Source organism: Cataglyphis hispanica, chromosome 4 (assembly GCF_021464435.1).
Source record: "Cataglyphis hispanica isolate Lineage 1 chromosome 4, ULB_Chis1_1.0, whole genome shotgun sequence".
NCBI lineage: Eukaryota > Metazoa > Arthropoda > Insecta > Hymenoptera > Formicidae > Cataglyphis > Cataglyphis hispanica.
Window position 1 is genome coordinate 8,764,082 of NC_065957.1, and position 27,712 is coordinate 8,791,793.

Genomic DNA, 27,712 nt, shown 5'->3' on the forward strand with positions numbered 1-27,712 from the left:
ATTGTTTGATCGATTCCCAATGACGGAAGATCCGATTACATGAACAGATATCAGACAAATTTCGCGAGCTAAAAAAAGCTAATATGTAATTCCTCATTGCAAAGAAAAATGTACATGTAATCATTATTTTTATTTCCTCCGATACACAGTTCAATTTTACTTTACTATTGTATCTAGCTTACTGTAATTTCGCATAGGTGCCGTGATATATCTTATTAGCCGTAACCTTCATAAGGAATTACGTATGAATTCCTCGCGTCTACGTATTATAGCGAGGAAAAAAAAAATAAGCAGGTGAACATGCATGAGCATAAGCGTGACGCGCGCCGAGGCGTTGAGTACTGATCGGTAGGTACGTCGCGTCGCCAGTGGTTGCCTCCGCCAGGTTTCTCAATTTGATAAACGAGCTGTTCGCATGTACGATTCGTGAGCTAGCCCGACTTTATATACAGCCAACAACACGGCCGTACGCTATATCTCGCCATTTTGCAAATTTCATACCGTAGAAGTTACTGTTAGCGGTCGCGAATTCCCCATGTATACAGGTTGTTTCAAAGTTAAACGATCAAACTTCATCACTGTTTTTATGAATAGATAAAAAGAAACAATCCCTTTTTACATGCTGATATATAATATTAACTGCGAATCCATTATTCATCTTTAATACCGTCGTCACAACATTTTAATAAAACATTTCCGTTTAAACTTATAAGCTTAAATAATATTTTTTTTCTTTCTACTCACAACTGACAAACTGGCAAAGTATGATCAATTAATTTTGAATATTCTGTATATATCGTCCTTGTTAGTATTTCGATCAATTAATTAATTTTTCTAATTTTATTTAGAAAATACGCACGGTCTTTTTGATTAGAACAATTATCAAAGCGATTTAATGACACAATTTTATGTTATATTTAATAGATCTCATGTTTATTTAGACATTTGATGTATAATGAAAATTCTTCAAGAAATTTTTTAAGCACTTATTTTTTAAGCATTTATTTTTATGTCTTTCTTAAAATATTTTTTTTTTAATTTAGATAAAATTTAAAAAAAAATTTGTAATCAAAATAATTTCAGATATTTAATGATTAGCATAAGCCGGGAGAATCTGGCATTGACGAGATATTATAGATACCTATATAGGCTAAAGTTGTCTATATACATATATTGTGCTCGAGGCTAAGATAATACATACGTTGGTCCGGCCGTGCTCTTCGTAGGTATGAAGAATGTGTTTAGTTGCTCGACGATCGAAACGATACTATATATACCGCCAGACACAAAAGCCATGTCTAGTTGTGGCCGCAGGGATAGACGGGTACATGGTAAAATAATTGAATCGGAAAATGTTCTTATGCGCACATTTTTTTCAGTTTTTCATTGTACGTTATAGATAAAGATATTATTAAAAGAATGCATTACACACTTTATCCAAGTGAGTATTCACTGGAATAATAAAAATCCTGATGAATTTTATTTTCTTGGTCAATATTTTTAATATGTCAATATATTTATGATTTAAACGAAGTTTTAACAATTTAAAAAGGTTTTTTTTTAAATATACGCTTTTAGATTGTCTCATAAATGTTAGGAAAAATTTTCAAGTTTTCACTTTATGTAAAAAAAAACCACAATTTTTTTAATATGAAACAGCGAAGAATTATTGACGGCGTCACTCGGCTTATAAGATAATCGTCGCAATCGTCGCGCTGACGACACAACAGGAAAAATATTTTAGAAGCAATTTTCCCCTTGTTTCTTATTCTTATTTCATCTCACGTACCAACACCATCTGCGGAGCAGACCTCGGCGCGTCGATATTCAATTAATACGCAACGATGTAATCGGGTCCGTTGATACTGCCAATAATCTTCCGCGTTCACATAACTCTTATGTAGCACTTTTTGCACCGACGAACTTGCCCACCGTTCTTCTCGTCCGTGTCGATGGGCGGCCATTACGGACAGCACCTGCCAACCTGGCTACGACCTGACCACAAATACCTTTACTACTCCATTATTGAGAGAACATTGTATGTCTTCAACAATCTTACGAGGCACGATTTAAAAGTTAAAAAATTAAACATATCTACATAATAGAAAAATTAACGTTAAAAAAATTTTGTTTTTATTTTTATACTATTATTAGGAAAGAGCTACTTTTCTTTTAAAATTATAAATTATTACTATATATTTAATTATTATTTAATAAATTATTATTTTATATTATATTCTATAAAAAATAATAGTATTTATAAGAAAAATTATTACGTTTTAATTTATTTACGTTTTACTTCGAAGAATATTATATAAAATATTGCATAATTAACATAAGCAATATTTTACTTTCATTACGACAATTAGCTTTCATAAGAAATACATGAAAATTGTTTGATTTTATAATCTTAAACATTATTCTATCAAGAGAGTTCTGATATTTATTAGATAATATCCATTTTATTAATTTACTATTATGTATTAATTTATTATTATGTAATAAAAAATTATCAAATTTATTATGCAAAAGTTTCATAATTTATTGATATATATATATATATATATATATATATATATATATATATATTAAAACAAGAGATATGACTGATTATATAATCTCCTCCAATATATTTGCTTAAGAATCGTGTGCTGAGAACTTAAGCTGAAGACGTTAATATCGAGTAGGACAGGCAAAGGGACTTTAAAATTAAGAAGTTTTCGTTTAGCAACGTTTCAGCAATTCTTTTGAACGGTCGGGAAGTTGTAGACAGATAAATTATGCCTGACGTTCCTACCTATTTGTGTTCGACCTTTACCAGCTGTGCAGTAAATGCCTAAACTAAGTTCCGATTCAATCTATTATACAGATATTGTATGATCTGTAATACGAAATAATTTTTAAGCTATTTAAATTAATAAGTAAATTTAATGATGTGACTGATGAGTTTTTTGTAAAAAAAGATCAGTGGTAGTAAAAATTGAATTAACGCAATTGATCGATAAGAGAAAGCCTTTAGTTGACTCAATCACGTCAATGAAAAGATGAATGAGCAATCTGCAAAACGTATCGAGATTCTAATCTGAAAGTGCTTTTTGTGCTAATGAAAACGTACGATGCACGGAGAATTTGTAGTGAAATTACATATTCGTCACGTGCGCCTATTTTATCAGTATGCGTAGAGAGCGTGTTAAAGAGAAAGAGGGACACGGCTAGTCGGTAACATTGTGTAGCGATTAAGCGTTCGAGTTGAACATTATGTAACTCAACGATGTCACGTTGCCCGGCTGTCATGCATACGTGCCCGTTCACGCGCGCGCGCGCGCGCACACACATATACAAAAGTTATGACATATCGCGACATATTTATTAAACGCTATGAACGATATTAGGCTGGCGCGCGAACCGACATTATGAGCTTAAGTACGGACAAGCATTTGTTGTGCACCATTAGCCCCGATAATTTACAGGCTACTACACTGTCTGCCCTCCGCAAATTTTTGCATCTCCTTGTTTCTGTCCTTTGTCCTGTCTTGGACGTGACATCTAGTTCGACGAGATACCTTTTACGATATAATGAGCAGCGATACCTAGAACGAGATTATTTTTGTCGCGGTAAAATTGCATACGTGAATCATTCACAAGATTATTTTTACCGCTAGGCGAAACGCTAATGATATATCGACGATATGTGTTTTGTAATAACTGTTCCATCGCTCTCTCTCTCTCTTTCTCTCTTTCTCTCACTCATACACTTCAAGAATATAATACAGAGATCGATTTGTAAGATCTTCCGTAATCTCGTCTCGATGAGAATTAAACCGTACAAACATTATGTCGATGATACAATAGGTGCTCGCGTAGTTTATGAACTGTTCATTAGAAATGCCGATATAGCAACCACGCGCGAGACAAGATTTTTTATTTTACAAAGCAGGTTTTCTCTAGGAATGCGCGAAGTCGTTTGTTTGATTTATGAACCGGTTAAAAGTGGTCTTGCATCCGAGTCTTGCGCGTTATATATTATAGTGTATTCTATATTGGAGCAATCGTATTTTTAAAACTATCCGCAGATTTCGTTCCAACACGCAACAAGAATCTCACGTGTTTTTTAATAAAAAAAAAATCAATAAATTTAATTTTTTTTATTAAATATATTATATCATTTTATTAAATAATTTATTGTAAAAGTTGTACAAGAAACATGTATTCAATTAACTTGTAATTAAATTAGATTAATGATAGGCATGATATTAATTAAAAATAAATTTATAGATGCAATAAATATTGGAATACGTCAAATATTTCGTATAGTTATGTAAACAATAAAAATATACAAGTATGAAATATAATAAATAAGTATGAAATATAATAAATAATAATAAAAAAGTTATAATATTATAAAGGGGGATTATATATGAGTATTTTGTTCTCTTTGTATTTGGCTACATTTTAGGCCGAAGGACTAAAATTTCTTTTTCGACACAATAAATATATAAACTGCTAGAATTTTACGTAAGATGTCGGATATCACAGCGTAATTTATACCTTGGTCAGCAATATAAAACTGGCGGGACGGGCACGTCGGCACGTTCGTCCTCCAATACTGTCATTTTACACGATACGAGAAGAAGCGCGCGGACACGAAATACTACTAATACTACTAAAGCACACATCCACGCGCTTCCCTGACAAATAAATGGTGCCCCCATAACGGCGGCGGAAGAAACCGTTAGGTTTTTTTTTTTTTTTACGGAAAAAGTCATAAAACGAGTGGCCAAAGCCGTCGACAATGAACATAACTGTTACCTTTGGAGGCCTACCTCAGATCCGTCCGAATTCGATCTATCTACGATCCCGCCAGTTCAACTCAATCCACCGTCGATGGCTCATCGATCGCTGTTTCTTATAAAGAATATTGTGTGTGCATTCGTTAATTCAATCCATCTTTCAGTAAATTGTGATGTCATCGCTTGGATTACATCTATGACTTTATATGGTGACGAAGATAATAGTCGAGAATCTACATTGTGAAAGTCATAATAACAGTTTATATCTGAAGTAAAATTATATCACGTTTCTTCCAGTGCACCTGGAGGAGAACGTGTTTCGCTTCACAATTTATTTCATCTTACTTTATTGCATCTTTTCTTTTTTTTAATCATCTATCGGAACCATTAAAATGCGAGGGGAGGGTTGTTTACCAAATTTAATTAATTTATTAATTAATTGAGACGTAACGAAAAAGAGATAAAATGATATACGTTACACGCGAATATCTGTCACGTGAGCGAGGTTGATTGGAGTCCAGCCGCACATGATCTCGGACAAGTATCGGACGCAAATACATTGCGCTCCGCCTACGAAGATTTACGAGTGCGAAGCCCGGCATGTATGTGTCTGTGTGTGTATGTGAGTGCAGTTAGAATCACGCCAGTCAGCACATGCGCGCAGAGAAGTGTGTTGAACCGACTGAAAAAGAAAGAAGAAAAAAAAAACAAGAATAAAACGAGTTCCACAAACGCGATTCGAATCGAAGCGAAGCCGGACGGGAGGGGAGCACGGGTGATAATCTCGGTATCGTTCATCAGCTTTGTGTTCGGCCACGAATTCTCGCAGCCCCGCGAGCGTCGCCCGCGAATCCTGCCTTACGTAACTTGGAAGGGGAAAGAAAGGGGTAAGAGGGGGTGGGGTTCGGCGGTGGTCTGCGGCTTGGAAACACCTCTTTCAGCTCCTACCACACGCGAGACCTGGTGCAGCGTAATCAGTGCCCCGGTAAAAGTATCCTTACCCGAGCCCGCGATGTATCTTCCAAGTAGCAATTTTCTCTTTTCGTCCCTATCTCCATTTGATAAAAATTAAAAATTTGAAACGACGCACGCGCGCACGATAAAATCGCCTCCTCCTCCCCCCCCCTGAGGAGATTTTTACCTCTTGCCTCCATTAGGTACATCATATCGTTTTGTCGCTACTCTTTGTCCGATGCATTCTAAAAATTCATTCTTAAATTAAAGCACGTTTGTCGGATCGTTATCGTTGATCGGTCTCGCTATTACAATCTTAGACGCGCCGACGGATTAACGACGGCGTTTCGACAAAGTAGTTTCTTTTCAGATACGCATGTGTGTATAATACACACGCGCTTATATACGTAAACAAAAATTCTTTCGCGACCTGATTTCTTGTTTTGATGTACAGCGAGTCTAATCTAAGTATCACGCGGAAGCTTTCCCTCTTTTCTACTCTTCCCTCCCCCTCCTCCCCCCCATTGCAACGTATCCTATAATTTGGCGTATCGACGCGTTCAACGAGATGCTGCAACGTTATGTACGCGCGCAATATAATATGCGGATACCGTGTGGCCCTATGCCGCCGCATCATCATGCATTTGAAATTGGTATTCAGACTGCCGATCGCTCATTACTTACTCGCCGTAACTAAAATTACATCTCTCACGTTTTCTCTCTCTCCCGGCGTTTATGTGTATGTACACGCACCCCGTGTATATACGCGCGACGTATAAGTATGCATCAGTGGGATACCCAACCGACAGATTCGATTGACGTAGCGATGACTTCGCAAACGGAATTGTGATAATAATAAGATGACGAAAACTGGTTCCTACCTGTCGGAGGGGAGGAAGTATCGTGTATGCGATCCAAAATCTTCTTCTCGCGAAGAAAGAGCTGAACGCAGAGCTAAACGTCAATTTAGCGATGTAACTTCAAATTTGCGTGAAACGAAACTGCTGGTTTCGGTAGGGAATGAGTTGGGCGCGGGGATTGTTTCTGCGATGCGGTTTGCCTGCACTCTTCGCGCACAAATCTCCCTTTTTTTGAAATATATTTCGGACAGCTTCAAAATTAAACCGTTTGTTTTGTTCCTTTGATGAATTTCTTTCTACATGGCTTTTTTCCTACTTCCCGAGTTGTTATTATTATTTCTCGTTTTTGCGTCTCTTCTTAGTTCCTAATTCCCCCGGCTGCCATCTTCTTCATTCGCCATTCCATTATACCTTTGTATTTGGCAACTAATTTTTTTTAGTCGCAAAAATATGCTACCATGAGCTTTCTTCCACTTCTACTTGATGTTTTTACGCCGGTCCGTTTTGCTGTCTCTACGCTCATCCTCTCGCCTGTACAACTTCTCCACACTCATTATCTTCTCCGTTTTGTTTTTACATCCGTCAATTCCATATTTTCTTTTTCTCTCGCGGCACACAGCCAATCCTTCTCTTTTATATTGTGTTTTCGCGCATCTCGGTTCTTCTTTGCAACCCCGTGATTCTTTCCCTCTCTCATCCGTTGCCATTTTTATTTCGTTTTCTCTGCGCCAAGCTTCTCTCTACCTACCTACCTACCTCTACCTACCGCGCGTATCTGTATGAGAGAATCGAATCTTGGGTGCTACGGAAAACACAATGTGCAGAGAGAAAGAGCGAGAGAGAGAGAGAGAGAGAGAGAGAGAGAGAGAGAGAGAGGTGGCGGAATGTAAACCAGTTATGCCGTGTACACCCTTTGGTTAAACCAAAACTGAGTGGTTTTATAGCGCCGATCTGTCTTGCCGTGTTATAACGAGTTCGTGACTCGACATAATATGATAACCCCACCCTAAAACCCCTCCTCGGACTCTCGCACAGAATCGCGGGAACGCGCTAGAAGAGGTAGTAGAGAGACCGGGGTAATAAAGAGCGTGCGTGGCGCGCAGAAGGAACGACGGACTGCCGACAGTGGCTCTTCTTCATCGCGGGTAGAGAAATAGTCGTCTCTCTTCGGGCGTCCAACAGTCATTACTTGTCCTCAGGGATAATATGATGCGGTCTCAAGCGTACCTTGACAATATATGAAGTTGCCGAACTCTTATAGGCACATTTTATTCCAAATATGTCGAGTGAGTATCCTGTGTGCGGAGTGATATTATCATTATAATCTAAATTAAAGGCATTATAAATTAATAGTCGCTGATAAGTATCTTAATATATTGCGTTCGCGCAAGGTTGCGGAAATTGCTACAAGAAATGGGAGGATGAGGGATGTAGGCAATAAGGAATGCATAACGGAAGAGAGAGAGGGCAAACCGCCAACAGTGGCTCTTCTCTTCGCCCCTACCGGCCAAGAGAGCTTCGAGAGAAAAATATTCTTCGGCGCAATCCACTTATATATCCATAACTTTTCGCTCGTAAAGTTAGCATCGTACTTAAACTAATTGATAGAATCGATGTATACGCGTGATTAAGTGTACTTTAAAACTCCATTATTACAAACCGCCGCAATTTCACTCTTTTTTATATTTACGTCTCGATTTTGAGTATATTTCAAATATTCTTATAATGGTAATTAAAGTATCTGTTCATCTTTAATAATTTTGTCCTCTCTAGAATATCAAAAGTTAAAAAATATGTCAAAAGTATATATATTCACGTACCACTTTGTTATTTATTACATTATTAATGTATCCTGTGAGGAGATATAAAATATTTGCATTAAAAAAATAATTATTGAAATATTTGCATTTATAGTAAAATAAAAAAGCAGTACTTCGTAAGATTATTGAATATTGATGAGCATTGAGTCTTGTGGACTCTCGACTCCGAGCCTTTATCCTACAGAATCTTGCATCGAGAAGCAGATTGTATGATCCTTCATAATATGAGAATATCCAAGCAACACTCCTGATGACAATAATGACGATCATTACGATAGCAACACTAACGATAATAATATGTTATTTCACGAAAAAGAATATTGTTCAAGATGGCCTCGATAAATGATCGTACTAATAATGCGAGTTTTTTGTTGATCTTGACGATGCAAAGTATTTTGAAATTCTTTCAAAACATCTCGGGACAAATATATATATATATATATATATATATATATATATATATATATATATATGTATGTATGTATCATATGTATAAATTATCTAAAGTTTGAGTATTTGATTTATATGAGAATTTTAAATATATTCATGTGTTTTTACAAAATATTTTATTCTAGACAGTAATATAAAAGTTCCACATTTTTTTAATGAAATTATTATCATAAAATACTACTTTTTTAAAAGCACACATTGTGGGATAAAAAATATTGTTTTCTCGATAAATTTTTCGTTTTTTGCAATGCATAATAATTGTCAGAAATGCGAAACGACATTCGTTTAATTGATAAGCTTGGAATAATGAAAGACTAGGACGATGAAGGTACGATTATCACTTTGTGAGAAAGCAACACCGTATCCACACGTGTGAGCACACGTACGTAGCAAAGAGAATTTATTCACGGGGAGAGGTGCTCTCTCGCAATCAGTAACTCACAGTGGACGAAGGCGCGTGCGCGCTTTACAGCCGGCATACCAAAAGAACACGGACATAAACATTGTTGGCGGATACACATACGAGGGGAACACAAAAGCGACACGTGGTAGTGGAAGAGGGACGGGAATTAAGATGGACGGTGCCAATCGTATGCTAATAGAGCGGCCTTTTATTTTCTCCTTTACAGTTTGGGAAAGTAACCCGCGGACGTTCTCAATCGCACACACCCGATCGAAGCTCGATCTATGTCGAGCAAAGTATCGTACGAGCGTGTATTCGGCATGTTTTCTGGGAAGAATGAAATGTGTCGTGGCTGCGCGTGAAGGCCACGATGAAATCCCGGGTGCAAAAATACGCGTGTTTTGATAGGCGCGCGTCCGCACTTTGCCGAGATATAGGTGTATTTTATTCATATCTAAAGTATATCTAACATAACGGAAAATTGCATCTCTCCCGTCTTAGTCTTTTTTTTTTTATTATTTTATAATTTAATAATTCATGTCAAAATAAAATATTTAAATATAGGTTTGCGATTATTTTCCAAAATCAGGACTGCTTCGATTTCGGAGCGTATTTTAAATATTTTCTTTATGATATTGAAGTTTTAAAATAGGAAATATAAATTTATATATTTTATTACACGCTTCTTTGAAGCATTATGTTATGCTGTAAGTTAGACAAAATATTATAAGCTTTATATTGAACATAGTTACATCGGGTCTCTATTATATCATTTTTGCTCTTTCGGCAAGATAAATTATTAGAGTCACATCATTGTGTGAAGTATCTTCAAGGATACAAGAAAAGCAGTATTGTCTTCTTTAGAAAAAGAGATAAAGACTTATTCTTCTTAGCTATCAAGTTTATTTTTACATACTAATTTTATATCCTCCACATTGCTTTATTATTGTAAAAAAAAAAAACTAATCATCGCAGATATAAAATATTTTTATCATTAATTGCGAGCATGTTTTGCAGAGAGAAAAAAATTTTCTAGTGTGATCACAGACAATCTTTAAGCTGTTCCTATTACTATCTCATGTACATACACGAGAGCCGTCATAAAAACTTGTTTCCATGGTTTATGGGTCAAGAGCGCCATCAGAGTGACCATCTGTCTACTCTCTGGCGATATTTTTTTCGGACAATGTTTCCTAATTACATTATAAGAAGATATAAATAAAATATAATGCACTATAAAAAATAATAAAATGCGCGATTAGCATATTTATAGCTTGGAAGAAATTAAATAATTTTGATAGAGTAAACGTGAAGTATACAATATCGAATAAATATGATAAATTTTTGTTTAGAATTTTGAAATAAAATTAAAAGCGCGCAAAAGGGATTTTGACGGTAATAATAATAATATATACAAACAATAAAAAGTTTTTTGCATTGATTTTAACAATTATTTCTTGAAAGTATTATGTAGAATATTATTTATATAATAAATTGTGCGAGGAATGTGCGTATACAAGTGATAATAAATTGCTTCCGGCAGGAAATGTCAAAGATCATTTACGATTGCGTTATTAATTGCAACTGACGATGTTATGAATAATAAATCTTGATGCACACGTTAATGATATCTTTTCATTTGAATGCCATTCCCACATGTGTTTATTGATGCCATCGAACCATCGGGGAAACGCGATCTGAGAATCCGTCCATCATTGATTTCCCCCACTAACCGGATCGGACGATCCTTTCTCCCATAGACCTCTGGGTCTTTGAAGCCCAGCCATCGACCATGACCAGACGCAGGCGTTCCTTTATCTTCCCCGATGCTTCATTGCAATTACGCCTTACACAAAAACATGTTTAAGCGTATGAGCTTCCGCCACGACATGATTAATATCATTTAATTTCATGTCAATCGAAAAAGATGAATATAAGAGATAATAAATTTTAATAAATTTTTTTTTACAAAAATAATTTCATTTTATGTTATTTTGTTGAATATTTTCATCTGTATATAAGTAAAATTTTAAGATATGATTTGCGATCATTTATTTTAGAATATCCAAAAGTAAGTCAAAATTATTATTATTAATATCCATAAGAGACTTCGAGATATACATAATCATATTTATATCATTTTTTTTTTTTTTTTAAACTGAGAGAAGTATTGCATATTTTAAACGTAGCCAATTCAGGTCGATTGTACAGATTCTGATCCGCGGCACACCACTTAAAATCGAACGCGCATCTTATTATCCATGTCTGCGATATTAATCCTAGGTCTGGCCCATGATGCAGCTGCACTTAACCTACCCCTTCATCTGTGGAAATGCGCTCGAGATCTTTGCATAATTCTACCTTTATACGAAAGTACTATCCTTTTTTATTAGGTATCGGCTACGCTACGGTGTGATATCGTCGTTCTTGATTTCGGAGTAAAAAAAAAAAGAAAAAATTCTTCACGTAATTAAAAAAAGATAAAAGACTCTTTCCGGTAAAGGATATAAATTATTTTTTATTTTTAACACTATTCTATAATAAGCTTTGAAATACTTATGATGCGCAATTAATAATCGCAATTTTTATCTTTAAAGATATTATGTCGTAAAAAATTAAAGAGATAATTACATTGTCTTGTTGCCTACTTGAACTAAATTTTACCGTTACATTTAGCATGTAAACGACTTTAAGCTTAAGTGAGGAATGCTGCAAATGGATCGTTCAAATGTGAAGGTTTGGGGAGATTAATTTGCGACGATATCTGGAAAAGTCGCGTCCCTAGCAAATTCTCCCACAGACGAATAGTCGGACGGAGAGTTGAAGCAGCATTATCAGCGCAGACCGTCCCTTGTATGCCTACTAAATCTGCAAAATAACGGCCGGAATGTATCTAACGTAGACCTGGTCGTCCTTTGGCCCATATTAGGTCGCGTTCGTTGCCCTTTTTTGTGCGTGATATTCGGAAATTTTAATGGTGTTTGCTCCGTTAGCTCCCTACGACTGAAATTCATCGTGTATTTATTTTTCGTTGGTAGACTTCCGTTATCTGAATAACTTATCGCACTAATGCTTGTACAAAGTTGCAATAAACTAGAGGCTCGAAATTCTTATAGAGGATATATCTCTGCTCAGAGAGAAACTGTATACAGTTCTATCATATTTTGTTATAGTTTTTTAATTAAAAATTCATGTTAATAATATTTATCTTTTGAAGAGCAGGCGTATTTAAAAAAATGACAACTGTATTTTTACAAAATTTATTTCGCGTCGAGTTCGTAGAGCGATTTTTAGGCGCACCGGTAAGAATATGGGAATATCCTTGAGTGCTAAAAACGAACAAACAAAAATTTCAATACGCTTCCTCATAAGTCTCTCGGAGCACGGTATTAGCAGCTCGTTATCTGCAAATCCGGTTGGTTGATGCTTGTATCTGAAACGTGCATCAAATCAGCGCCTCGGATAACTACGCTTGGAGGAACGACGTGACGGCGGGAAGAAAAACGAGACACGAGCGCGCGCGCGAGAAACAAAGGGGGAAAGTGAAACGCGATACGTTATTCCTTCGGTCACAATATTGACTGCAACTTTAGGTCGGCGAGATTTAGGTGACTTCCCGCCCTGAACGGGAAAGAGGTGGATAAATGGTTAGTAAGTGCGATCGTGGAGCAGTTTTAGTGGGGTAGGCCTTCCCTTTAAATTCGCTTTAAAGCCGATGCTGAGTTTATTAGGGTTACCGGGTACATCCGTTCGGCAGGACGTCACATGAATTCACTCGGCTCGCCAAGCAACTTAAATTCCTATTGTCGCCTTTATTGCCGCGGGGGAAGTATCCGAACCTTACGAAGGTGAGGGATAAAATATACAAATTTTTTCTTCGCATCTAAAATTGCAACGAGACTTGTCGAACCTTCTTTGACTGGGCGGAAAAAGAATATTGGATTATTATAAATTGGCTCCAGTAGAAGACGAACGCGATTCACGCGTTTCACTCCACCTCTATCAATGTAATCGTTATAGCTTCAATCTCTCGAATTGTGAACTTGGGGTTATCGAGAATTACTCGTACGTACACTGGATGTGATGGTAAGCCCTATTATACTCTTCCGAAGGTTACGATAATTTTTGTGGTTAAACGCGGATCTGAAATTGCTGCGGCTTTATTCACTAAGGTTGTCCGGCATATTACCAGAAGAAGTATGGAATCTTCGACATGTTCTTGCGCGGCGTAATGATCGCACGTCGCACCACGTGTACCAGCGCGTGTCGTGCGGAACTTATGCGTATCCGAACATGTTACTCCGGCCATTAAGTTAAGATTTCTAGACTTTTTTCACATCTTCCATTACATTCTATCTCATCTTTCGTTCTTTCGCGAGAGGAATCCGGTCGGAGGAGCGTAGATTGTCGATCGGCATCGAGATAAATATTATTTTATTATTTCACTTTCAAATAAAGTCTTATATCACGATTCATTTAAATCATCGCATTTTCTATGGTGTGGAGTGAGCGTAAAATTATGGCTACTATTCTCGGCACAACGATTTTTGTCAAACGCAATTGATTGCGTTATACTTGTTTAGTGAATATTTAAAAATAGATAATGACAATGGGATAATTGGATAACTCTAGATCCACAGATAACAGATTATTTACGGGGTAGCTCTCGTGGATACGAATGCCAAACTACGTTCTTCGTTTTGCTATCTATCGATCGTTCTGATTCGTGAGTCGATTACGGTTAATTTAATTCAGTCAGTCATCATTGAATGATTACGGAGCTGAGGCAATGTATTACTCTGAGGCACGGCCTGCCTCCGTTTTCGGAAAATCGCTGTCGTTGAAAGCGTTCTACAATTTCCTTCGCACGTTTGCAACAGATAATTTCACGCATTTTTTTTAAATCCGATAAACGCGAATTACTAGTCAGGACGATCGAAAAGTACACGCTGCGCGGCAGTATTCAAAGATCTAATCAAGAATGCTATTCTGAACCCCGCGGGTTCCAGTGCTACGAGTATTGTAATTTCAAAAAGATTTAATTCGTTTACGTGATGGATAGAGACAATTTAAAAACTCTCATTTTTTTTATATATATATAACATGGCACATTAAATTATAAAAAAAACTATTTGAATAATTTTTTATTTTTTTTTTTATAGAATACATTAAATTATATGACAGATAAAACATATTTTTTAATTTTCAAAAAAGTGAGAGTTTTTCGGTTTGCTCAAAAGGGACTATTATAATTACCGAAGAATCATTCTCGCTCCCGATTACAAGGTCGCACCGGCGTTCAACCCAATTTCAAAAGCCGTGTTGTACTGGGCAACACGAGCGAGATTAACCACAGATTAGCTCTTGTCCGGGTCGGAATAATCACTTACGTTGGCGACTGTTTCTTCACAAAATCGCGTGAAAGATATTTGCGCAATTTCGCTCAATTTCACGCAAGGATAGAAAGTAATTTTGACGTGAATATACGCGCTGTTTTGTATTGCATCTATTTTATATCCATCTATTCTCTCGTGAATGTAACACGGTTATGAATGTAATTACAACGTTTTTTTGTCGACAAGAGACGATTGATAAGGTACTCTCGAATTTTAATTTCTTCGACAAGCTCGTTAAGAGCTTTAATGTATTTCGGTCTCTTTCTCTCTCAACGGATAGCACCAAAAGCACAGTCCCCTTACGTCTCCGAAGAGACTATAGCGGCATATCAACTCCTCTTGGTCGGGGGCCGTCTCATTATCCGTGCTCCGATGGTACCACGCTGCGAGCTCGCAAGCCTCCTATAGTCGAACTCGTACTATATTCGTATCTCGAAGTATAGGTTGGTATGCTTTCGGTATCTGAAACAATTCACTCTCGCACTATATGCAGATTGGAAACTGTATTACGTACGCCACATTATACACTTCCTCGTTATTTCGTCTCATTACGTAAATAAGAATTTTCACTGTTCATTTTTTTTTTTTTGTATTGCAGCTTAGGTAATCATAATATTTTGTTAGTTTTATCATTATTTATAGTTTTTATTTTACGACATAAATTTTACGATATAAATTAGACTATTATATATTCGAGCAAATTAAATAATACAAGATTAAATCTTTTTGCCAAAAATATACAAATTATTAAAACAAATCGTTAAATCGCGATTTACTTTTAAACTTCCAAATTTTTTGCTACAAATACAACTTCCGGTGCTTCCTAAAATTATTAAAATTTCATTATCTATGTACGCGCGCGGACAAAATCCCAATGGCACTTTTAGGTGCCTATGGGCAAAGCAACTAAGGCAACGCACCCTGTGGTGGCCTTTGGTTTCTCGAACGAACGAAGAATGATGCATGGCGATACACGCATATATCCCCCGCCCTCCCCTCCCCTCTCCCATCCCTCCCTCCCTCCTCACCCCATCGTGCGTCCGTGCCGCCGCCCTCCTTTCTGCTCCTACCTGGCATCGAGAACCCCACCTTCTATCAGGCTTATAACATCGGAACACAGCCGTCCAAAAATAATAACGATAATAATAACAACGAGAGCAACAAAAAAACAGGGAGACTAGAGAGAAACTATTCCTGTTACGTTGCATTCCTCTCGCAGAAACTCGTCGGACCACCCTGAATACGATGCTAACGCGGCACACATTGGGAGCTTTAACAGGAATATCATTTGCCTTTTGTCGTGTGCGTTTGGACACTCCACTTGTCTCTCTCGTTCGCGAAGAACGATTGTTTATAAATCCGCGTCGATCAACGCGTGGAGAGTACGTTTATTGTAATCGGAGATTGTTATAACGTACACTTTTGCAATTTAGATCGATACTGAACAAACTAATGGCGAATTTTGCAAATGTTACTTCTCTTAGTATGTATGCATCTTAACGGACTGATGGAATGCTTTAAGTGAACTTCGGATTTCAGAGGACAATTTGGTCGCTTTCCAGAAGGATTGGCCGTATTCCAACGTCGACGAAATTGACAGTTCATTCGGCTCAGAGTGAAAATATTGTTTTTCCATGAATCTCTCTCTCTCTCTCTCTCTCTCTCTCTCTGAATAAAATTCCGTAATCTATAATATTTGATTGCGCGCACCTCTCAAAAACCAGCATTTTTTTATTTTTGTTATGCGATACTATCTATATTGCCGCGAATGCAAATTTTTGGTTCGAAACAGTATGATGCAATTCCGTATTCTCGATTGCTACAATGTTTCCTCGAATCTAGGGATCACACGGATGATATAGTGCACTGTTGCATTTAAATAGTTTGTATATTTTATTGTATCTCGTTATGCTCCGGGGAAGCGGATATAAATTTCTTTCTGTCATATCGCTCTTTCGTAAAATATGTAGTCTGGTCCGCGATCCTGATGATAATATTTTTTTATATATTTTACATTTTATACTCTGCTACATATGTATCTCTTTCTGCATTCTATAAATCACGGATGCGTTCAATCGATCTTAACTATTTCTAATTAAAATGTAGAAGCTTATCGCAATACTAAGGGGACATTATCATTATATGAATAATGCAGACTCGTGTTACAGATACGTGTTACATTATACCTTCGCTTGAGAAGTGCAATAATTTTTCTCATTAACGCCAAGAATAAATTTAAATACACATTGTATGCGATTTTCAAACTCTTTTGATTTTTATGCACCAAATTATCGCGTAATCTTGCTTGTATAAATAACTAGCCTTTTCACACTTTGCCTTTTTCATATATATCACATATATATTACATACAGTATAATATTCAAAAGAATTTTTATGCGCTATATAATATATATGTATAATGAGATTTATAAAAGTATTTAAATTTATACTTCTTATAATAATTGATAAGACGCGCGATTAACACGCGTCTAATATATTATTAAATCTTACGTTATTGTAATTGTAATATCGAAATATTTTAATTAACAATATGTTAATGTATGTGTTAATAATAATTAATATTTTTCTTTTTCTATATATTTTATGTGTAAATAATTTTATATCTGAATTCCTTTTCTTATATCTGTATTTATACAGACGCCTAAAAGAGTCTTTATTTTTTAATCTACTTTTTTAATTTATTATATCTTCGTCGTTATTTTCGTATCAGTTATGACTGCAAATTAATCAATGGTTCTTAGAGACTTAGTTGATAAGAAGCTAAAATTATACGAGCACACGATTTGCGCTGATATACGCGTCATGTTTGTGCTTGATTGATTTTTAACGGGGAACACCAATGTTGTTTCGCCTTTGCGTGAAACGAAAATGGGATCGGATCACGTGACAGTATGCGAGCACGTGTGCATGCATACGTGAAGCACGGTAGGTAGGTACCGAGCGACACGCAATCGCCGCTTATAAGCCCTTACGGAGTATAAATTATTGTGATTTCTTTCGAGTAACCCTTGCTTATAGGGATGCGTTGGCCGATCGGCCGCCCGATATGCCACAACATCAAAGGGCTCGTACGATCCTCCCGGCCGCTTTCAACCGGATCTTCAGACTTTGGACGAAGACCTTTACGTAGAACTTCATCTCTCATTGACGTTTATATTATTATTATTTAGCAATTTATCAAAACGCAACTAATATTAGGACGCAAAATTGTTAATTCAATATTAAATTTTTCGTAATTTATTATTATGATTATAATTTATTATTCTCGTAATTGCATTACGAAGAACCTAACATTCTTCACACACTTCCAAATTTTGTTCATAAACTATTTATAATCATATTCTATTGCGTACGTATATTAATCGTAAGATCAATTAACGATGTTATTCGATGAAGACTCGATGAGTTGTTAGGGTAAGAGAGTGCATCGTCGTAGGCAATAACTCGTCATTACGGGACCGAGAAATGCGCGCGAGAAAAGAAACACGCAGACATACGTATCTGAGATGTACTTAGAATCACTTTCTTGGCCGAGAGTGAAGCGGAGAAGTGGTACATATAGAAGGCGGGCTCTCTAGACGACTCTCGCAAATCATCCGCATGCATCACGCCGCAATTACACGACGAGGGTTCATTTAAATCCGATAAATATTACGCCGCTCATTGTATCGTGCCATCTGGTTGAATGTGTTCTATACTTTGTTCGTGCATCCGCGAAATCGGCCCGGAGGTCCGAGTTGCCTTTTAAGGGGAGGGGAGGGGAGGGGAGAGGGGAAGAGGCATCCTTTAAACCCATATTTATTACTTCGCTACACTCGGGATAATAAATCTCGAGGACGCGTAGACACGATTATAAAATTAAAGTTTCGCGCTCCTCTTCTCTCTAAATATACGCCTTTAAATAAGAAGATGCTGTATGTAAATTGTTACGTTCTCCTTTTTTTATTATATTAACTGATCGAGTTGCTGATAGCAAAATTCATCTCCCGTGATTTCTTTCATCGTCGCGCGATAAGTATCGGATGGCAAATAGTAGCGGGACAAAAATTGATGATTTCGATAAGAGATTTGATTTGCCCCGTGGAGCAATTCGTTTGCCGCGATACTCCGAAACGTATTGTATACATGTAACGTACGTACCGCGTGGATGCCCATCGCAGAAACGCATAGTGCATCGGCGACGGGCGCGGATGTTTTTAAATCTCCCCGGAGTCTGCGTCGGAGATTTATCGCCGTGGCCAGTCCCTTTGGAACGTGCGTGCCTGCGCACATGCGTTAATTGCGCGACGCGAAATGCCGAAGGGTGAGGAAGGGTAAGCAGCAAAGTTATTTGCACTGGCGAAAGTACTCGTGTGCACCGGCAAGTGGCGAAACCTTCCTGCGGAAGGTCAAGGACTGGTATTAGGATCACTGACCCAACGTCGTCCCTTCAAATTTTGCGTTTTTAATTTCACATTGGGGCATTTTTAGTATTGGCACAAAGTCGGGATGTTGAGTGTTTTGACGGCTTAATTGCTACATGATAAAAGGGACATTTTACATTTCACGACTATATGATTCTATATTTCTCGTAAAATTATCTCGAACATTGTTACGTCATAATTTTTGACAATAAAAATACCGCAGAATTATATTAATTATTTTTACATATATGCTATATAATAGTTGTTGTGGTATTGGTATATGTGCGGTCTGTTTTTTATATTTATTGGTGTATATCAATTGATATATGATGTGTATATGTGTATATCTGACCATAACTAAAGGTTTAAAAAAATAAATAATTGCTTTCCGAAACTATAAGTTAGATGAGATATTTTTTCCAAGATATATGTATATAATCGAACCTCTATAGCTTAAAACTGATTAATATATCATCAGTTATAGATTGCTGTACGAGAAATTTTCAAAAATTTCGAGTTTCTCTGTTCTATTATAATATAAATATTATAATACTATAATAATATTAAATCGATTATATCGTATAGATGAATACGATACCTAATAAGGCAGTCAGGGCAAAGCTCTTTGATAAAAATTCTACTAAAATTTCGATCCGACCTTGAAGGTAAGTTCATCAATATAGGAACGCAGACCCTAGCGCCATTAACTGAGGCCGTCGAATGAAGTATCGTAGCGGACAGGAAGAGAGAGGCAGAAAAAAAAAGAGGCGAAAGAGAAAAAAGAAGTCTAGATGCGTGCGAATATGAGTGGATAGAGGACGAAGCTAGTACTGCGGACAAAGTTTGGTATGCGTGAGAGTTTTGGGCGCGAATGTGCGGATAGTCAGCGTCACGCCATGCGGTCCCACGAAAAGTTATGGTTACTGCTAGGCGGTAAACGGTAGGGGAGGGCGCCCAACTAAAAATAATATTACATTTTATGAACAGCCTAATTTTGTCGCGAGCCGAAAGCGCCACCGTTCCACGGGGGCTTTAAAAATGCCCATAACAATCTCCGTTATACGATCTCATCGATTAATTCTGGCTAATCTACGAGCGGAAGACTTTCAGCAGATCTTTCCGCGATTACTAATTATTTCATTAAAAGAAACGTCGCGAATGTCATAACGATTGACGTTTATGAGACGAGATTAGCGCTCCTACCGGTTTTGATTCTGCAACCTTTTTATCTTTATTACCTACTCCTTACAAAATGCTGTTTGCTGTTTATTGTGGATAAAGTTAATCGGTTGATAGAACCTGCTTGAAGTTGCTGAGATTTCGTGTTCCACTTTCACGTTTCTCTCACAATTGACCTTTAAAGGACATCGCTTCGCTCTTTGCGTCTATTTCCTATTCAAATTATTCACTGAACCGCATTATTTTCCATGAATTTGTATGAGGATCAAGAAATCTCATTCCAAGATTTGTGATCATTATTCAGAGTCTTTTTTTAAAAGTCTATTTAAATATTTATTGTTAAATATATTATATATATAAGATTTAACTTGCAAAAAATTGTATGTTAATTAAAACTTTACGATATATAAATATGGCAGATTCTATTTATATAAAAATTTATAATAAAATTTTTGTCAGGATAATTGTTTATTTATTCTAATTTTTGCAAATTATTTTGCGTGCCAAATTTATGCAAAAAGTCGCGAGCATATGTGATCAGATGGTTGTCAATCAAAAGATCGAGATAACAAGCATCGTGCATATGCGAATGACAATGTATCGGGTGTGGCCTGAAGACATAGGCGCCATCTATGTATTTCATTATGCACTGAAGCATCACTCTTCAAAAATTTTCAGTCGATAATATCATACATAAAAGAAAGGAAACATTTTCATGGGACATTTTCATAAGCGGAAAAAACTTTTTGTAAAATATATTATTATAAAAATACATAATTAATAAATTATATTTAAACGTATAATTCTTTCTCTTTTTTATTATATTTATCTTATTTTATAATTAATTTAACAATATTTATGCGATATTTGATATATAAGTTTCATTTTTTCATTAAAAAAAAATTATATACGATATAAACTATTATGTGTAAATATATTTTTTAATATATTTTAATTCGTAAAAAAATATGTTATCTAATTTTATAATAGAGTCAGTCGTAGCACACACACATATATGTATATTTAAAAATATAGTTAAACTATTTATTAGTTGATATCACCAGCAAAATATTCAAAGGGAGTATCGCTCCACGAAATTCTAAAATTGAAAGATTTTTATACAAGTATAAAGAGGTGGAAAAGTTTAATCATAGTGAATTGATGTGAATGCAACCAACTTTTAATCGATTAAATCCTCAAGTTACAAGAAGTTTAATGATATTATCGTGTAGAGAGCGCAAGATATACCTCCGGTATTATGGTCGTATTCTAAGAGGGATATTATATGAATAGAATTCGAGGATCCCCCTTTCATTAAATGGAGAAAGGGCAGGCCCTTCGTCCATGGGCAACACCCTTACGGCCATATTTGAACCCAACATGGTTTTTCCATTCTTAATGGAACGCATCGGTTCCTTCGAGATTCGTAGGTAGGAATCAAAATGACAGTGCATCTCGAATCTTAACGCGCGTACAACCGTTGGAATTCGAGAGAGGCGAGAGAGAGCAGATAGTCGCGATTGGACGCGTGAGTAAGCGACACGGCACTTCGTTAGTCCGGTTGTCTCCGGATACAAGATTTATGTACGTACGTTTTAAGTTACGCGATCGTCGATTGTTCCATTAGCTGTGTTTCTCGAGAACCAAAACAAATCATCCCTAACGCAAAATCATTCATCCATTATGAATAAGGTAATATATAAAAGTTAAGATTATATGTCTTTATTAATTAATTTGATCATGCAATCTTTGCGTTAAATAATACTTGCGTTTAAACAAAGGACGAGGACGATCAATTGATGTCAACGGTTGAGATAATCGCTCGTTTCAGAAGTTCGTTATTTAGTCCCAGTGGACATCCCGGTCTGCTTTGCGAACACGCTACTACCAAAGCTAACTAACCAAACGATCATTTACATTGCTAATTGCGCGGACATGTGAGTGTAATGGCGTCTAACGCGAACAATGCTTCAAGGGAGAATCAAACCCTTCGTCTAGAAACATGAATTGACCAGACCCCCCAGATCGCCTGCTGCATCTCACGATGTGAAAGAATTATTCAAGACGCGATAAAGTCACTACTACTTGCAATAATGTCTCTATTATTTTAAGAAATATGCAGTCTCGATTTACGGCGTACTGGTTCCTGGCTTTATTATTATATGCATTACTCTTCTGTGTTAATGTAATTTCGTGAAAAGCGTCACATGCGATTTCATTTAATTTAGTCTCCCTGGTATGTAAAATAATGTGCCCATTTGGTAGGATAATTACGTTCGAAGAAAAGGGGTTTAGCGTACTCTAGGAAAGGAATGCTTATACTTTAGGGTAGGGAAGAAGACGCCTTACGATTTACGTTACATAAATACACAACATGCCTTCCTAACTTCTCCATTCTTTCGCGATTAAAATGTCACTTGAAGCTGTGCTGTAAAATATTTATTACATTTACTACAATTTATTAAATATTTATTAAATATTTATTACAATTTTTCTAAAATGTCAATGTCAATGTAAAAATGATCGACTATATATACAATTTGATTAAGGACAGCATCAAAATCTCGTTTACGTGTTCTAAGAAAAAAAAAAAATGCTAAATTTGAAAGATGATATATTTTTTAATAAAGATTTCAAGATATATCGCGGATGTTATTAAGATATTAATGATATCACGAATAACAAGATACGTTACGTGCTTAATCTTAAAATATAACTGATAGTTTTAAGAAACCGATAGGGCTATATTTATATAGCGTAATAATCTTGAACGCGGTCTGTATTTGGCGGCAACCGAAGATGCCGCGACTATATTCCAGGGTAAACAAGAAGACGCGTACAGTTTACGATAACGCGTAAATATCCCGGGCGTCCCCAACTTTTACGAACCCTTTCCCAAGACGAAGAGAGAGAGAGAGAGAGAGAGAGAGAGAGAGAGAGAGAGAGAGAGGAGAGAGAGAGAGAGGGAGAGAGAGAGAGAGAGAGAGAGAGAGAGAGAGAGAGAGAGAGAGAGAGAGAGAGAGAGAGAGAGAGAGAGAGAGAGAGAGAGAGAGAGAGAGAGAGCAATAGAAGTGGCGGCGCGAGAGGAGCGGGGGGGGGGCGAGAATAGAAGTTTGTGGTGACTGGGCATGGCCCTTTATACACTTCTACGGAGTCCAACGCGCGCGCCCGGTACTTACTTCGGTATATCTTTGCCGGCCGGCGGTGGATGCGAGCTTTAACTCTTCCACCGCCTGCAGTCGGGAAATAAAACATTGCGCGAAGAAACTTCGCCCCGGCCGCGCGCGCTTTGCTTTTTACTCTCTTTCTGATGGCGGTGCATTATGCTCGGCTTTTTTTACCAGAGGCGACAGCATTGGCCCAGCGAGAATTTCCCGACGCGATCGCGATCGTAATTTCTGAGGCTGAGTTTAATTCTCTACTTTATATATTATCTCTGACATATGAATCTTGCATTAGAAGCGGGGGACAGCATTTTAAAATGGAACAAACGTCTTTATTCTTTTTAATGTAATAACAAAACGTATTCTATAATATTTTTTTTGTTATCTTTATTCATATTGGCCAAGTTTGATTGTTGAACTTTGAAACATCCTATATATGTAACATAGAAAATATTCATATATTCTGTTTCGATCACAATTGTACAAATTTTCTTTTACATTTCTTTTCAGCATTTGCGCGTCAGTTTATTGCGAGCTAAAAAATGTTGCCGTCTACTAAAAAAGCCATTTCGCACGAAACAAATCGCCAAAAATATAGATAAGGAAGACGGGACGCGATATAAAAACATCACGGGCCATTAAAGATATTAAGAGACGACATAATTTTGGCACGCGGCTTATTGCATACATATGTATATCCACACGCAATTGTGAGCATACAAATTGCGATTGTTTTGTGTGTGTGTGTGTGTGTTACGTGCAATAACTTTTAGATACGCTATTCGATGTAATATCGCAGGAGCGTAGGATTGCATTATGCGCGACTAGGAGAGAGTTCCAGTATATAAAAGTCGGTTTACTTTACGTTACATAAAGGAGTAGAGGTAAACGCAACTCTCTACGATATATGTATATGTGACGCTATTCAGCCTCTCGTCTCCATTCCGACTCGCTCGCCAATGGATCGAGCGTCCCGTTTCTTTTTCGCCTCTGCATCCGCGCGATATAGAGTGAACGAAAGCATTACGGAGAGCCGAATGGCCGAAAGTTCTGGCAGTAGACAAAAATGTATCCGGAGTTGCGCGGATACTTTACTTCCGCGCGATTATGAGACGGAGCGGATGCAAATCAAAGTGGAGAAGTTTGAGGGAGAGAAAAAGATATCGGTCTGGAAATTTGTATATAATAATAATGGTTCCCATTCAGAGATTTTTTTTACATTTTAAATGCACGAACGAGTCGCGTTACAACACAATATTTTTATTATTATCCCCCGTTACGTTAAAACTCGAAATCATGAACGTGCAGTTGGCACCGATTGTATTAAACGTTTTGACGAGGAACATTTTGCGGGTATTATTGTCACGCACATATGGTGATACAAAAAATCGAGCCGCGAGCTTACATACTTGTAGGTACGGCGGCGTTGTTGTACAAACATAAATGGTCGGAAACGTGACTGCGTGGCTAACAGACCGGCACGCGTTGCACGTGCGCACCGTCTTTTCACATATCCGTAACACGCTAAGTGCGTTTCTGACCTACAGATGAAGTTATAATTAGACACGAGGCTCTCGTGCAAAGATACTTCGAGGCTGCTTCGAGAGCGTGGGCTCGATAATAATTATGTGCGATATATTTTCTCGAGAGTCTATCATCTACACATTTCCAAAAATGACAATATGATTTAACGTTATGGCCTGTCGCAGTTAGTACGAATCGATGGAATTATCGGGGTCATTTAAATGCACGTCGAGGGAAGATGTATTACCTTATTCGCGATAGACCGCAATAAAGGACGAGGAGGGAGGATAAACTTTGTGTATAAAAGGCGCAGGCGTGAAAGGAGAGATATCGGGGGAACGGGGATGGATATAAGGAATTGCAAGGGGGTGGTAGTCACGAGCCGCGACGTGTTACCAGCCCGATCCCTTGCGAAGGGTAGGAAGCAATTATAACACTAAATTAAGGACGAGGAAAATTTGGTAATTAGGGGGATTCAAAAGGGATAAAGTTGCATGGTCGTTTTTCCTCCGCCAGATTCTTCGGAGGTTACTCAGCGCTTTAGGGTCTTCAGTAACTGGAAGGGAACGAGGAGAGTCGAGTTTTTATAGCGGTACTTATTTCACGATTTTTCCAATCAATTTGATTGGGACGAAGGAACGCTTTATATTTTGTATTTACTTTGAACTCCTCTTTTATTCATTACTATTGCGGTAGCCGCGTAAAACGCACGCGTTCTACGCATTCGGACCGCAGAATTGCGATGGCGTTTTACGCGCTGACGCGCCGCTGTCCGTCATGATGGGCGCCGTAGTGCGAATACCGTAGCCACGAATCCCCCGACCAAACCCTCTAGGCAGCAGAATATATCTCCGTTGGATTACACTGGGCTACCAATAGGATAAACACAAGCACACGATGCGCTATAGTTGCAAGAGCTAGCGGGGGTGGAAGGGAAAGAGAGAGAGAGAGAGAGAGAGAGAGAAAGAGACACCGAGAGAATGAATCGAAACGAACGCGAGTGGAAAAGAGATGGTCGTACTCGTGTAGCGGGGTTGGAGGGCGGTGGACGGCAGAGATGGTAGTTTTGGGGGGATAGGGGATCGATGCGTGCAGGCATTGCGATCCGTCAGACCGGGTAAACCAAAAGCATAAATTTAATAGGTTTCACTCCCTTCTTCGAGCTTTATGGCGTCACCGAATTTCCCATTAAATAAACAAGCGCGATGTTCATTACTGGGCGCCGATTCACGCCGTAATTTCATCCCGCCGTGTCGCCGCGCGATGTTGAAAATTGTCTCCAGGACAATTTAGGCATCTCGGTATTTTCTGATATTCTGCGAAAAGTTAACGTCAGATTTTTAATGTCGATGGGGGGGGGGGTAAAAACATACGTATATATTTACTGAATTTATCTATTCATTTATTCAAACGTTCTATCTATTTAACAACGACGACGCATCGCTGACATTTTCGAAATCACGCGACTTGTCAAAAGCAACGTTCGAGGAAACTTTCTCACTTTTCCTATGTTCTAATCGAGGGAATATTTTTTCTCCCTCTCTTTACGCGAATTCCGATCGCGAAAACAGACAATTATCGTACGTACGGACTGTATACGCGAGCTACTGTAACTCCTGCTTGCTGATAATTAGCGCATCCATCAGCCGCAGCAAGCCGCCAGCTAATGCCGATCGTACGTTATCGTTATCACGGTCTCCCCATTTTGCCCCACTGTACTGCAGCACCTCCGATCCCTCCCTCCCTCCCTCCCACCTACCCCCTTACCCCCTCGCGCCCTTCCTCCCACCTAAACTTGTCCATTTGTACGCGGTGTGTGTACAAGAGGCGCCGACAGTGACACTAGCAGAGCCGCTGATCTCCACTAGCCTACGTGCTCTCCAATCCGGGGCGGGCAATGCATGAGCTGTCGATACCGTCAATAATCTAATAACCATTCACCGCCAATGTGTCGTAAGTCACTGGTCTGCAGATTTTCACCGGCGGCCAGTGCGGAAGCAATAATGGCGCGCGCTCTCTCTCTTTCTCTTTGGATTATCAATTCATCGGATTTACCGGGGACGGCTTATTGGATTCATCGGCGAAAGAACGGAGACGTTTTGCGCGTTATGATGAGAGCATGAGATTTCGATCCGATTTACGATCCTGTCGCGACGGGATCCACTCCAGACGGCCAAGGATCACGTAGATAAATATGTAATACAGATAACACGATACGGGTCTTAATTTATTTGTTTAACAGCTCGCTCTTTTAGCGTTATCCTCTTATCGATCAATCTTTAATAGGGATATTAATCTATTTTTTTTTTTTTAATTACATTATATGAATAGCGACGCTGTAAGAATTATTATTGGCAGTTTTATATATCACTATCATCATTATATATCAAAATACATAAATTAGAAATAAAAAGGAGTGTTGTATCGTTATTGAAATTTCATGTTTTCGCTTTTCAGCAGGCAATCTCTCGAATTCTGCGCGAAGCATTTATATTTAAAAGCATCTGCATCAATCGGACGATATTAAACTATTAAAGTCTACTGTATTTTTTTTTCTTTTTCCAAGAATCTTGCACACGCGATGAGATATCAATCACTCCGATCTACTAAATTTATTTTGCACGCAAATGGCGGAGGCATATTTGTGTGTGTATGTGCGCATGCATCGATAAACTAATCGAGGTGCATTTTTCTCCTTTTGTTTAAATTGTGTTGATTCCCCAACTCTAATGAAAAAAGATATAAATC

The 27,712-nt window shown here is 37.6% G+C and overlaps 1 protein-coding gene and 1 long non-coding RNA gene across 4 annotated transcripts in view; one reads left to right on the forward strand and one right to left on the reverse strand.

Moving 5' to 3' along the window:
- Positions 1–27,712, forward strand: part of LOC126849001 (homeotic protein ultrabithorax-like) — a 112,243-nt gene that overhangs the window by 20,329 nt on the left and 64,202 nt on the right. The gene's annotated exons all lie outside the window — the stretch shown is intronic.
- The window catches only part of LOC126849026 (uncharacterized), a 104,559-nt gene that overhangs the window by 2,805 nt on the left and 74,042 nt on the right, over positions 1–27,712 (reverse strand). The window lies entirely within an intron of this gene.